Consider the following 17,729-nt stretch of genomic DNA (forward strand, 5'->3'; position numbering starts at 1 on the left):
GTTTGTTATTTTTAACCTTCATGAAATACCCACATTCTGTTTTAAAGGGAATCTATTTGCTTTCTTGCCATGGACAAGAACCACACACAAAGAAACACATACATACATAGTAACACAAATACATGCATTTAAAAGTAACTACCTAAACACAAAATGTATACTGTACAAATAAAAGCATCTTTAGAAATTTTTATTTTTTTATTGATCTGTATGTATAATTTTTATTACACTATGGGATTGCTATGTAAATACAGGTCTAAGATAAGTCTGTCATTAGCATATCTTCTCATTCTCTTTCAAGTGGGAATGTTCAAGTTATTACTGACAAAAAATTATTATTTTACAACCTATAAATTTGAAGCTTTAATCTGAGAAAGAACGGTAGTATTACGCATTGATTCAACCATTTTCTTGACTATTGAGGGAAGTCATCTGATTGTTTAAGATGATTTGAGGTTTGTGTGTATGTGTGTGTTTGTATTTTCTAGTCTGTAATGTTCATCTGATTGTCATTACAGAGTCAAATATAATTTTATTTCTCACACCAAAATCAGCATATAGTGACCTTCCTGGTAATAGGGTGGTAAGGAGCAAATGAGAAATTTCAGCAAAGCTGATAAAACAATCATCTCTCTTTGAATTTACTTATCAGCCTCAGTCATGCAAGAAATGTTGTTGTTAGATAACATGTAAAAAGATAATAGTTACAAGAGTAAGATATTTTCCAGCTTAGTTTTTTAGCTGATATGGCTTATCTGTGTTAAGAGGATTCTGAAGTTATCTGCACTGTATGTCAGAGATTTCTCTTTCACTCATGCAGCAGGATAAAGCAATTTTCCATTCAAACATTGGGAGTGTAATTAGCAGCAGCCTCACCAGAGCCTCAGAAGTTGCCCAGTGTAATCTGAGGACATGTTCCATAGTTACAAACAGGAAATCAAAAAGAGAGAGAGAGAGAGAGTTTAAGTGCTTTCGTTTTGGAGGAGTTGGATTAAAATGACAGTGTATACATACACTAAGAGGTATATGAAGATCACATAAAACAGGAAATTATTTGATCTGGCATTTGAAAAATTATTAAAAAGCAGGGTAACAGCAGGCTATAAAAATGATCTTGTTTGCAGGCAACATTTGTTTTTGTTTCCCCACTGGAGAAGTTTTGGATGTTCAATTATAGGCCTCATTGCTTTAGCATTATTTTCAACTGAAATGTCGGAACTTGGAAAAGCATATCTAATGTGCAAATTAAGTTTATTGCTGCTCATTTAGTTGTTTATTCTTTGTGATAGAAGTCTTTATTATACCAGCATAGAGAATGGCCTATCCATTTTCTCCAGCGGAATGATGGTGTGCACCATTATGGTTCTACATTTACTAAGAGAAATACCAAGATCGGTAGATAATTGGAGGCTTTGTGGCTTTAAAAGGTAGTTTAAAGGATTTCAGGTGTTGAGCCCAGCTTTATTGAGAAGCTCAGCTTTATTGAGTAAACCAAAAGTACAATTTCACCGAAATGACAAGGGACGCTGGAATATCTGTCATATTTTAGTGACTAAAAGCACCACTGCAGAGAAGTCTCCCAGTACTGCTAATATTTTCCTCAGAATGTTTAAAAATGATTAGTGGAAGCATTTTTCAAGTTAAAAAAAATAGTGAATTTGTACACTGGCTAGGAATTTTCTTTCCCCCACCAATATTGAAAATACTTCTGAGTGAATTCTTGACACTTGAATTCCATAATCTGTGCAAGTAGAAATGCAAACAAACAACCCCCCCCCAAAAAAAAAAAAACATCTGTTTAAGCAAATACAATATCGGTGTTATTTTAGTCTTTGTAACAGTTCACTCCACAGTCTTGTAAAAATGTAGTACATATCACTCAGATAAAATAGTAAGCCGCTATTTTTCAAAATATATATTGTATAATATATAATGTGAAGGACAGATATTAATGAATTACAGGTTTGCTCCTTTGGTTTGTTTTTACTCTTCAAGATATTTTCCCCTGAACAAATTGAATCAAAACTGGTTAATGTTTTGTTTTGTTTTGTTTATTCTTAATAAAAATAAGAAGCAGATAGCTAGTCTTTTAAGCAAAGTGAAGGAAACCAGACAGATGAGTATAGACCACTCCTCAAGGAATTGAAAAGCACAGACTTTGGAATTAGATAAACTAGCTTTATTACTACCTAGCTGTATTACTGACATCTTGAAGACTTTGTTTTTATAGTTATTGGTGTTGTATTCTTTATTCCACTTTTTATTAGCCACCATTTATCAAATATATACTGTGTTCCCGGCACTGTGATAGGTGCTTTATGAACATCATCTCAGTGATCCCTCAGAACACTGGGAAGCCAATAATTATTATCTCTTTTACACAAGGGGAGACTGAAGCATAGATTACTAAAACTACTTGACCATGACCCCTGTCTTAGTAAGTGGCAGAACTTTTTTCCTTCTTCTGTTTTATCTTCCAGTAACTTTATGTAATAATAACTACCTGAGACACATGCAGTTTCACATGGCATTGTTTAGAGTGCCCCGAAAAGGAAAATAGAGTAACCTGCAAAGATTAGTCCTTTCCCTAAATACTTCAGCTCTCACTTGTTAGAGTTCGGTATCTATTTATATGCTCTTATCCATTGGAGATGAACTTTACATAGAATGAAATATGCAAATAATAAGTGTGTTTGCTGAATTTTGGCAAATGCATAATCAGTGTATCCCAAACTCTACTAAATATAGAACATTAACATCACCCTATAGAACTTTCCCTTATGCCCCGTCTTAATCCTTTAATTCCTGCTCCCACCCTACTTGTAGAAGCAACCATTGTTAGGAGTCTTTTCTGCCACTGACTTCACACAGATGCCATCATACAATATATATATGCTTTGGCGTCTGGCTTCCTTCACTTGTCTTAAACCACTAGGTATCTGCTTTCTGATTTTATTAAAAATGAACAACACAGGGGTGCCTGGGTGACTCAGTCAGCTGAGCATCTGACTGTTGGTTTTAGCTCAGGTCATGATCCCAGGGTCCTGGGATCAAGCCCCATATGGGGCTCCATGCTGAACAGGGAGCCTGCTTAAGATTCTCTGTCTCCGCTCATGTGCACTTTCTCTCTCTCTCAAAAGTGTATCTATATCTATCCATCTATATCTATATCTATATCTATATCTATATCTATATCTATATCTATATCTATATATATTTATATAGATAGATAGATAGATATAGATATATACATACATACATAAAAAGAACAAAACTTTTACCAAGAGTAGGTGTAGTCTGTGCAGTAGAAAAATATCTTGAACTGTAAGTATTTTTGTCTTCAATCTCCTTTCCCAACGTGTACACATATGTGTCCTGAGTATTTGGTTAGGAAGTAGAAGAAGTTCTTTGGTATGTCTTTGATTCCGGCCTGATGCTAAAAGAAACTGTTATACTTCTCTGTTGCTCAAGCCATCTCTTTCTAAAGTGGAACAGTGGTCACTTATGTTGTGGTGCCATTTTTTAGGAATAATGTGCTTCATTAGGATGGAAAAGACCCTCAGGTGCAAGTTCTGTCTTCAGCGTCTGGATCCTGAATACTCAAGGAAGCAGTTGGCAGATTCTTTCTAGCCTAAGTGAGGGATGGTGCTGGAGGAGGGTGGTGGTGAAAGGGAAAAAAGTAGTCAGATGAATACAATTCACCCTGATTAGCATCTTCTAGCTTTTATTGTCTCGTTTTGCCTCCCCTCACCTCAACATAAATGTCCAGAAGAAAACATCCCCTTGCTACTAGATTCTGCCACCAAACAAAATAAAATTTCCTAATTCCATTTCCTATAAAACTACAGTGTTCTTCCACCTGATGTTTTATTACAGCCTAGCACAGGGTTACAGTTGGAGGACTGAGTGAATGTTATCTATTTATAAGAAATATAAATGTGATGCCAAAAATAGTCATTGCCTATTACATAGTAACAGCCTCGAAACTGAGTAGTTGGTGTATCTAATTCATTAAGCATACTCTACTGTGCATGTTCTTTTTAAATAGATGTCAGACTCTGTTCTGATTACTTGTTGATATAAAAGATCTGTGTTTACATTTTACATTATTACTTGCTAGGGAATTTTTCAGTGTTACCTTGCATGATATTTAGACATGTTTTCTCGTTGAGACAACTTGAATTTTAGACATTTACTTTCTCTGGACTGTTCTTTCTTTTCTTCTGGGATTTTGGAAGGCTTTTCATATTTGTTCTACATCATTTAAATATTGAGGTGAAAGATAAATGGGTGATAGTACCTGCAGGTAAACTGGAATATATTGACCATGGTTACTTTACACATTGAAATTAAGCTATTACACTGCCTATGGTAGAATATACCAAGTGCTGTGTGTCTTTTTTAATCTGTGAAAAATTATCTGTCTGAGCGGATAAAACTTGTTCTTGACTAAACTTACCAGCCTTATGCAAGTAGACATATGAAGAGGAAAAGTACATTATAACAGATGAAAAATTCCTCCATTTCTGGCTTGCTAGAGGAAAATTAAAGACTCTATCATACTGATTTCCTTGTTTGTTTGTTATCTCTCTACAGGGTTTATTTCAGAGATTAGCTTTGAATTTCCTGTATTTGCTTTCCCTAGAGTTAGTAATTTTCTTGTTTTGTTCGTTTGCTGCATTTTCTATGGACTTGCCAATTATTCCTCAATTCTATCTCAGTTGTCTCCCTTAAAAAAATCAACCTGACCTTGTGTTTGGGAGCCCCATTGCCTAAGCATCATGCCTTTCTCAACATGCTCCCTCATTTTGGTCTAATGCATCTTCCAGTGGATTTTTGAGAAATAATTCAAGAGGAATGCCAATTTTGGAGATCCTTCTTGTTTGAAAATGTATTCATTCTATGCTTACACTTGCTTGATGGCTTAGTTGGAAATAGAATTCTAGATTGGAATTCATTATCCTTGGCAATTTGGAGATGTTAGTCTGCTCTGGGAGCTGAAACCATTTTGATTTCTGAACTGTTGTGTGTGACATCTTTTTTATATCTCTGTCTGTCTCTCTGTCGGTTTTTCCCAGCATGCCACAATTGCATGATGATGTGAGGTGGTGCATGTCTATTTCCGGCCTTTACATGGGGCATTTGGTACACTTTGTCATCCTGAAAACTCGCACCCTTCTTCCTGGAATATCTTCCTGAATAATTTATTAATTTATTCCATTTCTTCTTCTATAATCCGTATTATTGAAGAAGTTAGATTACGTAAACTGGTAGTCTAGTTTATGTGTGTGCAAGTATGTATATATATATATATATGTATCTGTGTGTGTAGTTTATTATATTTTACATATTTATATAGATTTAGATAGTAGATGTAGTTTTTATGCATGTATATATGAACTATATATTTTGTTTGTTTCTCTCTTAGTATCCATTTTGTATCTTTTTTGTTTTATCTTCTGGGAAATTTTCTCTACTTTGTCTTTCAGACCTTTTATTGAATTTTTGTTTTTGCTATTTTTTTTCAAATCTCTAAGTGTCCTTTATTTTCTGACTGTTCCTTTATATGGTACCTTGCATTTTTTCTCTCTCTGTCTAAAAATATTGCTCATAAAAGTATTGCTCAGTTTTTCTTTTATCTAGCTTGTTTTACCTGCATGGCCTCCGTGGTCCCAAATTCCTTTCTTCTCTTTGTCTTAATCCTCACCCTTTACTAAGAGGTGTACCGAGATACTTTGTGAATCTTAGTTGTCTGCTCATATTTAAGAATGGAATACTAAAAATCTTATAGAAAGCTCTGACCAAGTTGCTGGACTTCACACTAGGAAGATCTGGCTGGGATGTATCCTTGGGAAACTCTTAAAGACACTATGTTTAGGTGTTTTCTCTTAGGTTTATCAGATGCCTAGGACAACTGTCCCCCACTTCTAATCCCACATTCATGCCTGGAGAGCAGAGGGGCAGCAGACAGCACCCTCAGAGCTAAATGATGTTATAAGACATGGATCTCAGCGCTTACTATGTACATGTTCCTTAATTTCCCTGTTTTTAGTAAGAGTCCCCACCTTCAACTATGCTCATACCCAGCAGTTCAGAGACCCTCTGTTTCATATCCTCTCTGGAGAATAATTTTGCCAGTCTTCTGCTGAGACTGGAAAACGCTGTAGAAATCATATAGCTTTCTATTCATAAAGTGCAAAAGGGGGGTTGACACATTCAATAAATTTTCTTCTCAGCCTTCTTCACGACCAGCATAGGATTGATATTTATGGTATATCAGTTAGAAATCGTTTCATTTCATTACCATTTCTCAAATTTTGTTTCTCCTTTTGACCCCTGTTTTGGTTGCTTTATCTTTGAAAAAATTTCTTTGGGTTTTATTTATTAAATGTTTTTAAAGAACTGAAAATAAACACTGTGTTTAATCAATTACCTTCATCAGGATATTATATATCTTATTTTTTATAATGATACTATTTTTCTCTATCAACATTTACAAAAAGCCAAGCTTTAGTTATTTCTTGCTTAAATAAAACTTATCAAGAAATCAATAAAGCAGAGTTTGGATGGGTCAGGAACTCAAATCTTCCACTTGTATTCTAGATATGATTCCCTCTTATGTTCAGGGACATCAATCTACCAATTTTCTTTCTCCCTATCACTCTGTCTCTGTCTCTTTCTCTACCACATTCTTTCTCCTTCATCTCTGTTATTTTGTGTAACGCATCATCCCCACCAAATACTTTTGTATTATTATTCTCATAATTTAAATAAAAGACCTCTTCTGACCCTGCTTCCCTTCCAGCTACTGCCATATTTGACTATTCTCCTTTATATCAAAAGTTATCTATATGAGCTTGTTTTTTCCAAACCTTCTGGTCAACTTTAATTTAAATCAATGCCACCAGCCTTTTCCCCCTACCGTTTCATCAACACTGCTCTTAACAAGGTGACTAGTAACCTCCACGTTATTAAATACTGTAGTCAGTCCCAGTCCTCATTTACTTAACCTATCAGACTATTGATCACATCCTTCTTGAAATACATTCCTCACTTGGCTGCCTGCACATTGCATTTGTCAGGTTTTCCTTTTACATCTTAAGTCACTTCTTTTTTGTTTCCTGCGCTGTTTTTTTTTTTTTTTTTTTCAGTTTTACTATTTCCTAAATTTGGGGTATGCCAGAGATTTTTCCTTGCATTTATTCTCTGCTATATCTACTCCCACTTATTTGGTGTCTTATTCTGTCCTCTTATGTTAAACACCAAACGTAAGCAAATTCCAAATTGATACACCACGTTCACATTTCTACCTCAATCCAACGTGCTAACATTGGCCTCCTAACTCTTACTCCCAAAACTTGCTCCTATTTAGGTCTTTCCCTCTGTATTCAGAACAGTCTGTACTGACAGTTGCCACTCCAAATCTTTGTAGTCATATTTACACCTTGCTTTCTTTCAAACCCCATATCCAGTTGTCCAACAAATGGCATTAGCATCTGTATATGTACAGAATCTAACTACTTCTCACCACTGCGATTACCAAACTGTAACTACTACCATCCTTTTTCCAGTGCATTGCTATAGCACAGAGGTGCTTAACCAAGCTGGTTTTGCCTCCGAGACCTCCAAGGAGACCTTTGGCAATGTGTGGAGGATGCTGCTAAATAGCCTGTAATGCACAGGGCCCCCTCCTTACCTCACTCTGAATCCACCCATACGAACATGCAACACAAAATTATCTGGCTCAAAACATTAATAATGTTGATGTTGAGAAACTCAGTCATACAACCTCATGAGTATTTGTCTTGATTCCACCTGTCTCTCCTCTAGAAACTAGAATATTCCTATTAAAATGTAAATGAGATTTTTTGCCTCTTACGATGGAAGTCCTCTAATAGATCTTCAGTTCAGTGTTGTTTCATTTGCTCACTATTCATACTGATGTACACCTGAAAGAAGGTGTAGGATTTGAAACTAATTAGAGAGTTATGAATAAAACATTGAATAAACACTTATGTTAAGGGTTTCTACTTTTTTTGAGAGAGAGAGAGAGAGAGAGAGGGGCACAGAGAGAGAGAGAGAGAGAGGGAGAGAGAATCCTAAGCAGACTCCAAGCTCCATGCAGAGCCCAACATGGGGCTCGATCTCACAGTCATGAGTTCATGATCTGAGCCAAAATCAAGAGTCAGACACTCAACCAACTGAGCCACCCAGACACCCCAAGGGTTTCTACTTCTATAGGAAGTAATACCCAGTTCTTTCTCCAATTGTTATTTTATATATATATATATATATATATATATATATATATATACACACTATATAATGTATATAAACCCAACTATACCAACCCAAATATGTTATATAATGTATATAAACCCAAATATATATATGTTATATAATGTATAAACACCCAAAGATAAATGGCCTAAATATTTTCAACCCTACACACAGTCTTTTATTAAACATTATTAATATTTGGAGAAACTTTTGTCCTGACTAATCAAAGTAGATTTTCACACCAATATCAGCCCCCAAATATTGTTAAAATCTTTTAAAAATGAATAAAAATAGCAGTTCCAAGGAATTATGACAGTAACCAAGGTGTTTGCAACATAAGGGACAATATTCTGGAGAAAAGAAAAGCACAGATAGGTGATCACAACACTCCCCAGTGTTTTTCTCCTCCAGGAACTTGTCACTTCCCAAGCAGTATGAATCAAGAATTTGTAAAATTTAAAAATTAAAACAAACAAACAAACACAGAAAATATCTCAAACAGAAATTTTGGTTGCTTCATGGTGCAAGGAAGACAAAAATTGGGGCTCAGAATTTTCCAGATAAAACGAACCTACTATACAACCTGACCTTGAATGGAGGCACTGGAAGGACTTTGCCCTGGTAATAAAAACAGAACACAATTGACCACCGATCAAAAAGACTGATATTCAGTCTCCATTCATATCCAGTCCTGATTGTACTCTGCTGTTTTTAGTTGCCTGCTTAGAAAAATAAATCTTCTTGGAAAAAATATAAACGAATACAACATTTATTTACATTGCAATGCATATTCAGTAAAATATTACCAGGAATAGCTGGAGCCAGGATCAAAACCCAGCTGAACATCAGACATTAGCAATAAGTCACAGCCAAGAGGAGTATGAAAGTTATTAGACAAGGGTTTTAACTAATTGTGATTAATATGTTAAAAAATAGATGACAAGATGGCAAATTTTAGAAGGGAAATGACATGTATTAAAAATCAGTTGGACAGAGAAAAACAAATACCATATGGATTCACTTATATGTAGAATCTAAAAAACAAAAGAAAGGAACAAACAAACAGAAACAGACTCATAAATACAAGAATAAACTGGTTGTTACCAGAAGAGAGGGAGATGAGGACGATGGGCAAAATAGGTGAAGGGGATTAAGAGGTACAAATTTGCAGTTGTAAAACCAATAAGTCATGAAAATTAAAAGTACAGCATAGGAGATATAGTCAGTAATATTGTAATAACACTGTACGGTGACAGATGGTGACTGTTTACTATCGTGAGCATTGAGTAATGTATACAGTTGTCAAATCACTATGTTGTGCACCTGAAACTAATATAATATTGTGTGTCAACTATACTGCAATAAAAGAGAATCAATTGGAAGTCTAGAGCTAAAAACCACAAAAGCTACAATTAAGAACAATAGAGATTGATTTAATACCAGATTAGATGTGGCAGAGAAAAGAATTAGGAAAATGGAGAGTGTGTAAACAGAAAATATCCAGACTGCAACATGGAGAGAAAATGCAATGAGAAAGACAACAAAAGGACATAAGGATATATTGGATATGAATAGTTCCAATATTGTGATACTGTAGTTCCACAAGGACTGGAGAGGAGAGAAAGAAAATGAGGGATGGACAGTATTTGAAGAAGTATTTGCCAGAGATTTAAAAACAAACAAACAAACAAACAAACAAACAAAAAACCTGAAAATGACAGCAGCCATCCTTTTCAGGAAATTCTATGAGCCCTAATTAGGGTAAACACAAAGGAAAGTTTAAGCACATAGTAGTGAAACCAAAAAAGAAAAGAAAAACTATCCTGATAAAATAGATACATTATCTTCAAAATAACAACAATAAGACTGGCAGTTGTTACAACAACAGAAATAAGAAAATCCGAAAGTCTGTGGAATGGCTTTTCTAATGGGCTGAAAGACCACAGTGATAAGAATTCAACTCCCAGCAAAAATATCCTCCCTAATGAACACAAATTAGAGATGCTTTCATACAAACAAAACCTCTGAGAATCCATCACTATCAAATGTACACTACAGGAAGTATTGATGACATCCCTATGGCTACAATAAAATATCCCAGATCAAAGCTTGTAAATGGAAGAAAAAATAAGAGGCATGGAAAGGGTTAGTATGTTCCTATGTAGGTTAAATTGAGATTCTGAGGACTTAGGAAGAGGACCAAATTTCAAGTATTCATTTCTAGCCTTCACAATATCAGAGAATTTTGTCACCTGTTTGAAGTGCTATTTGTACACTAGATTCCTTTATGTTGGTGTCTTAGCAACATTTTCTATAATGTCATTAGACAAATGAAGGCAGACTCACGTTTGTACAGAGTAAAGAAAGGTTTGGTGATTTTTCTTGTTTTTGTCCATTGTTGGAGAGAAGTTGATAACTTCAGAAATACTTGAGAAGTTACTATTCTGAACAGTCACACTGAAAGATTATTACTCTTAGATGAAAGTTCCAACTGAGTTGAAGGTACAAAAGAAAGAAACAAATACAAAGTGACGCAAAAGAATATTTTCCGGATGGTCAAGAAAGCCCAATTACATATTTTCTTGCCATTCCCTAGCTTCTAAAAATGTAGTTAGGGATCATAATGTGCAATTGATACATGGAAGAAGTCTCATTTGTGTTTAGAGAAATCATGCTGAGGAATTCTGACAGAATTTTTAATATTAGTTTTCATGTGTTTTGAGATGCTTATAACTGAAGATGTATTCTGGAAGCATCTTTGGCTATTACAGCAATATGAATTTGAGTAAGGCTATTCATCAAAAGCATTATAGATCTTATTAAACCTTTCATTTTACTTCTTCAGAACAGGATTATTAGATCAAGCTGTTTTTATATGATTTGTATCTCATGAAAAGAGATTGAAAATGGAAATATTAAAATTCTATAATTTTATTAACTCTTCATGAATGTTTGTCATTAATATTTAGAATAATCTTCAAAAAGTGATAGGTCCTGGGCTCCTGGGTGGCTCAGACAGTTAAGCCTCCCACTCTTGATTTCGGCTCAGGTCATGATCTCATGGTTCCTGAGATCCAGCCCCACATCGGGCTCTGGACTGACAGCAAGAAGCCTCTTGGGACACTCTCTCTCCCTCTCTCTCTGCCCCTCCCCTGTTGGCATGTATGTACAAGCACACCCGTGTACTCGCATTCACACACACACACCTCTCTCTCTGTCTCTCTCTCTCTCTCTCTCTCTCTCTCTCTCAAAATAAACTTAAAAAAAAAAGTGGTGGGTCCTCATCATTTCATCACTTTACAAGCTGAATGGGAAAGATGCCCCTTATTTTGTACATAAATTATTCACTAACTTCATCATTTCTTTCTGTTTTTCCTTTATTACAAATGAGTATTACACACAGAAAAGTAGAAAAAATAGTATAAGGAACTCTTATTCACCCATCAGTCAGGGTTGTTAATCATCAACTCATATCTATCTTTGTTTCATCCATACCCCCACCTACTACTTGCTCAGCATCCACCTCAGATATCTAGAGGCAAATCATAAACATCGTAATTTCATGTGTAAATATTTCATAATGTATCTTTAAAAGAAAAGGGAATCTTCTTTTTAATACAACAATAAACCAGTTTTATTGTATTACAAAATTAGCAATGATTCTGAATTATTTACAGTTCAAATTTACATGATTGTCTCATAAATATGCATTTCTGTATATATGTATATGCTAAGTAAATACACACAGATAAGCACGTATCCGTGTGTATGGTGTGTGTGTGTTAATTCTCTTCACCCATGACAATCATACTTCCAAACATTGTTTTTCAGAATCTTTATATCCCAAGATGTATTAAGAGGTGTTACATGGATTAAAACTGGTCCCTATCTAGTAAGCGTAGGAAACTGAGAATTAAATGTGCTCTAAGAAGTTCCTTTAATCCAAAATTCTCAGAGCTTTTAATATGCTAAAATATACTGTGGCACTGTAAAGGCAGATATGGTATAGAGAATTAATTACACTTAAATAACCTCAAAAGTCCATTTTTATGTATTTATTTTTTGAAGCATTACTAACCAATTCCATTTTACTAGATACGACCTTTTCCTGGATCTAAAGCATTAGAGACTTTCTGACAATATATTTACATAACTTGGATTTTCCTTAAATAGAAATTTCAGGTTCAAATTTCAAAACCTGAAGCAGTATTTCTCAAAATGTGGTCCCTGGACTAACTACAGCAAAATCGACTGAAAAAGTGGCCTGTTAAAAGTCCATATTCTTGGTTCCCTTCACAGACCTACTGAATCAGTATTTCTGGTAGGAGTTGAGGATTTCACATTTTGAGCATGTTCTCTGAGGAGTTGTTATGCATGCTACAAAGATTAAACTTCTAGAATTTCTACAAATACTTAAGGAATTTGCTACAAGAAGTAGAAAATGATTCAGAATGAAAAGGAGCAACTATCTTTTGTTCCAAGAGAAAGAGGCTTAAAGAATTTCAAAGTTTCACAGGTGGGAGAGCATAGCATAGGTGACTTCTTTCCTTTTTAATTTGTTATAATTCAGGCCATAATGGTCTCATTTATCCATAAATACAAGAAGTACTTCAGTCTTAACCATGAACTTCATGTTATTGTACCTACTCTATTGGTATTTAAGGACTCCCAAGAAAGGAGAAGAGTAAATGTGTTTATATACCTCCCTCCACTCCCTGAGAGTGATTTGAATGGTTTGGAAAAAAATAAAAATAAAAGTGTCTGATATTAGAATTTCTTAAGAGTGCAAGTGTTTGCAAAGGAGCAGTCTCGACTGGTTAAGGAACTAAAGAATAGTCCTTGTTTTTTTCCTAAAATGGCATCAAAGATTCTGTATATTTCTGCTGCACAAGAACCACTCTCCCCTTCTCTGCGAGTGTGATTTTGTCTCTGCGGGGTATTCACTTGGAATTGTGAGCCCGGAGCTGCGCGTGGTTGTAGGAGAGAGCTCTGTAGGGTAGCAATGAGCAGCCTGGTGGCTCAGAGCCACCTACACAGGATTAGGGCAGATCTGCATGTGGTGCGGGGAGAAGACACAGTAGGTAAAAGACTTCTTGTCCAAGCACCCCCTCACCCACAAGGAGACTATGCGTAGGGGAATGACGCTCGGGTAATCTCTTCTTTTGGATAAAAAAGCCTATTTACATAGAAGCTATTTCTTTTTAAATATAATCTATTTTTCCACCCTACAGATAATGGTATGTCTCTGCTTCATATTTTCAACGCTTCCCATTTTCTTTCCGCAAAAAGAGTACATTTCTAAGCGTGTCACCCAGGATTAGCTTCATTGGTGTGCGCGGCTCCTCCGCATAGGACCCTGTGCTGAGAAAGGCCCCGTTTTGGTTTATCGCCCTGATGTCACTGTCCTGAAATGCTTAGTCATCTTGTCTCTGAAGTCCTACTTTGTCAGTGAAGTCTACCGGGACAGCGGAGCATGCGCGCAAGCAGAGGAACTATACTGGGTGGCGGCAGGTGCGCCCACGTGAGGTTCAGCAGCAGCAGCCCATTTGCAAACAGGCTCAGCCCTATGGACCAAGCAGACAGCGTCCACGCCTAAGAGTCGGTACCGTGTAGACCCCCCTGCCTCGTGGCAGTCAGGAGTTCTGAGGCCCTGAAAGTGGGTCCATCAGGTTGGTGGAGGTGCTGGTCACAGCAGCCCCAGAAGCTTCAGTGGCCGACTGCAAAGGGCCTCACAGGAGCGAGGAGCTCAAAGCAGTCAGTGCCAGGAAGTAACGTTGAGAGGCCCGCTGGCCCAGAGTCCGTGTAATCTTTGTGACACTTGCACAAATAGTGACTCTTCAACCTGAGCACCAGGACGGAACTGTCAGTGTTCAGGCAGTAACTTTGTTAGCAAAGACTTACAAAATAATTGCCTACACCTGAGCATTGCAATAAGGCATATCACAGAGTTATTCACATTCTTCAAAGAGTTTAGCATACCTTGTTTTTGAACATTTGTCCAACATTGGAAAGCTAATATCCAGAGGCTTAAAAACACAAATTAAATGTAAAGACTTTTCCACTCAATGGTAAAGAACACTTTTTATAGGAAGTTCCAGGTGACCTAATTATTAATGAGTGTTTCCCTGTAACTGAAGATAAGGCAAGAGAATGCGTAAACAGGCATTTGGGAGTATACACAAGTCATGAAGACACTTTCAGTGTCTTGTACAGCCTTCAGAAATTACAGGGTATGTCAGAAGAGCATTAAAGTTCCACTGTTTACATTTACACCTAAAATTTAATTCAGAATTACACGAAATGCATTTGGATGAAGAGTTAAATCTTCTAAGAAATATTGTCCCATGAGAATCATCAGCTGTAGATGTTCTAAAATTTATATTTCAAAATATATCTATCCCAATGTCGTCACATCCTGTAAACTACTGTTTACAGTTCTGTAACAGTTATATCAGTAGAAAGATGCTTTGCAAAATCAAATATCGAAAAATATTTGTAATTTTGCATTCATCATGAGCAACCGATATCAGTTACTTCAAGTGAAAATGAAATTGTGTAAAACACATTCTAATAATTTAGGAAGCAAATTTGTGGAAAGGTGAGAGAAAGCTTAGATCAAGCCAGATATAACCTTAATAAGGCATTATTTAATGTATTATATAAAACTGACAACAAAAATATATATATATTTTGCAATTTGTAAGTTTATGTTGCTCCAATGCATCACTATTACCCTATTACATTTTATAAGTTATACAACATTCCTAAAGAAAGTTGCTTTATATTCAGTACATTTTTTTAAGTTTATTTATTTTGTGAGAGACAAGAGTGGGGAGGGACACAGAGAGGGAGAGAGAGAATCCCAAGCAGCCTCTGGGCTGTCAGTGCAGAGCACAACGTGGGGTTCAGTCTCCCAAACCTTGAGATCATGACCTGAGCCAGAGTCGGATGCTTAACTGACTGAGCCACCCAAGTCACCCCACATTTTCATTTCACACTGTGACCCACAAAGTATGTAGCAGATCCTAAAAATATTTCAGGCTTATGTCTTCACTATGACTATGACTATGGCCCAGGTTCGTATTTTCCAATTTTACTCCTGTATTACTCTCTAATACTGGGATTTCCAGCAATAACTGCCCTGCATGTACTATGTTTCTTCTTCGCACAGATTCTTTATAAATGCTCTTGCATCTTGCTGGGATGGGCACCTTCTCCCTACCTGCTGTCTTTACCAAAACTCCTATTTGCCTTTTACTCTCAGCTAAAACAACTCTTTCTCAATAAACTGACCCCTCAGGATTCCCCATTTTAATGGAATCATTCACTTCTAATATATGACACTTATCACAGCTGTAATTATGTACCCATTAATATGATTTGATTCATGCCAACTTCCTACTTTAGACTTAAATCTCTGTGAAAGCAGGCACTGTATGGTTTTTATTTGTTGCTGATTTTTTTCCTCCATATTCCTTTGTATTTCCAATACTTAGCAGATTGCTAGAATTTGGTAGGTGCTCAGTAAATACCAGTTAATAAGTGAAATAACTAGTGATGATATCTAAACATTATAAATTATAATAATACAAATATTTCTTATTCATGAAGTTTTAGTCATTATTAGTGTCCTACCGATGAGCTATGTATACAGGGAATGATTTGTCTCACTTTGCTACTTTGTGGTGCCATAAATGGAAGGAGTTGCTGTCATTTTTAATGTTTGAAAATTACTTTAATTGCATGATCTAAAACTTTAAATCAGAGCAGTTTTGCTCAACCAACGCATCCAATTAGCCAACTCATCCTCCCATAAATGTAAATAAGACATTAGTGATACATTCTTTTTCCAAGAAATTACATCAGGAAAATATTTTCTAGTTCCAAAAAATGTTCTTGAAACCCTGGTTATCATTTATCCTTACTTTGGGGGAGAGCAGTGAAGAAGTCTTGAAATTAGGAATGTATTGAGTCCACAGAATCATTCTTCAAACTTTTCTCCAAAAATAATTAGAATGAAAAGTGTATGCATTTAATATAATAAAGGAGAGAACATTTTTAAATTATGTAAGCATAAAGATACATCTGAGGTAGATTGAGTTAGATTTTCTGTGTTATATTCAGAAATACAGTATGTGTTTTTATTTTTCCATGGCTCTCTTATCAATACATACCTTAAAACCCAAGATTATTAATTTCTATTTTTTGCTCCTGAACTTTTACCAAGGTAACAGTTGCAATTTTTAAATATTAGAGTAAGACTTAGCATTCTGTTGATAGAACACAGAGGCACACGAATCCATTTGAACACAGAAATTCAGGCTCAGTACAGTTTGGATTCTGGAGTAGCATGAAGAAGACAGAAGGAAAGTAAAATGTTCAGTCCATCTCCTTTAGGGTTAAACTTTATCTTACAAATGATCTTTAGAGAAACAGATCTGCCAGTCTCCCATTTCACAGTTTTGAAACTTCCTTAGGTACAGTATTTTTTTTTCAGTAGAATTTTCCCAAACCCCTATTTCTTAAATGTAAATTCCTTAAAAAAATATTTTATTTTGGTCAGATAGTGCATATCTGAGTCCAAGTGTATGTCCAGGCCTTCTTTATGGTTACTGAATTTCCTATTCAGTCAATCTTTATCCCTCTAAAATCAGAAGTATTTATTTTGTTATAAAAAAAAAATGTAGTCAGATGTGATCTATTACTATGAGTCTCTTTAAAATTTTGTTTAATGTTTATTTATTTTTGAGAGACACAGAGACAGAATGTGAGTGGGTTGGGGCAGAGAGAGATGGAGGCACAGAATCTGAAGCAGTATCCAGGCTCCGAGCTGTCAGCACAGAGCCTGACATGGGGCCCGTACTCACGAGCTGTGAGATCATGACCTGAGCCGGAGTCAGATGCTCAGCTGACTGAGCCACCCAGGCGCCCCACTATGCCTGTCTTTTAATCAGGGAAATCAGGACTCTCAAATTCAACTAGAGTATTTTTGGAAATGAGCTTTGAAATGTTGGTCACTGGAACACTAGGACTTGTAGAACAATGGTTGACATTGTGACTGATGTTTCTGGAGGGAAGTTTTTTTTTTTTTTTAATGTTTATTTATTTTTGAGAGAGAGAGAGAGAGAGAGTGGGAGACGGGGCAGATAGAGAGGTAGACAGAGGATCCAAAGAGGGCTCTGCGCTAATAGCAGAGAGCCTGATGTGAGGCTTGAACTTACAAACCATAAGATCATGAACTGAGCCCAGGTTGGATGCTTAAGTGACTGAGCCACCCTGATGGCCCAGGGAAGCCACTCAGGGAAGATCAGGTAAGATTCTTGACAGATGTATAATTCTGATGTTGCAAAATCTGGATAAGAGAGGGAAAACATGCATCTTTACTCTTCATGTTGCATCTTTAGGTGAAATAGAAAATTATGATCACAACTGTGTCAGAAATAGGACAT

At 36.0% G+C, this 17,729-nt stretch overlaps 1 protein-coding gene and 1 pseudogene across 4 annotated transcripts in view; one reads left to right on the forward strand and one right to left on the reverse strand.

Annotated features, from left to right (window-relative positions):
- The window catches only part of LOC115508493, a 607,545-nt pseudogene that overhangs the window by 215,980 nt on the left and 373,836 nt on the right, over positions 1 to 17,729 (reverse strand).
- Positions 1 to 17,729, forward strand: part of CNTN6 (contactin 6) — a 163,575-nt gene that overhangs the window by 117,912 nt on the left and 27,934 nt on the right. The window lies entirely within an intron of this gene.

The sequence above is a fragment of the Lynx canadensis genome, chromosome A2, assembly GCF_007474595.2.
Source record: "Lynx canadensis isolate LIC74 chromosome A2, mLynCan4.pri.v2, whole genome shotgun sequence".
Lineage (NCBI taxonomy): Eukaryota > Metazoa > Chordata > Mammalia > Carnivora > Felidae > Lynx > Lynx canadensis.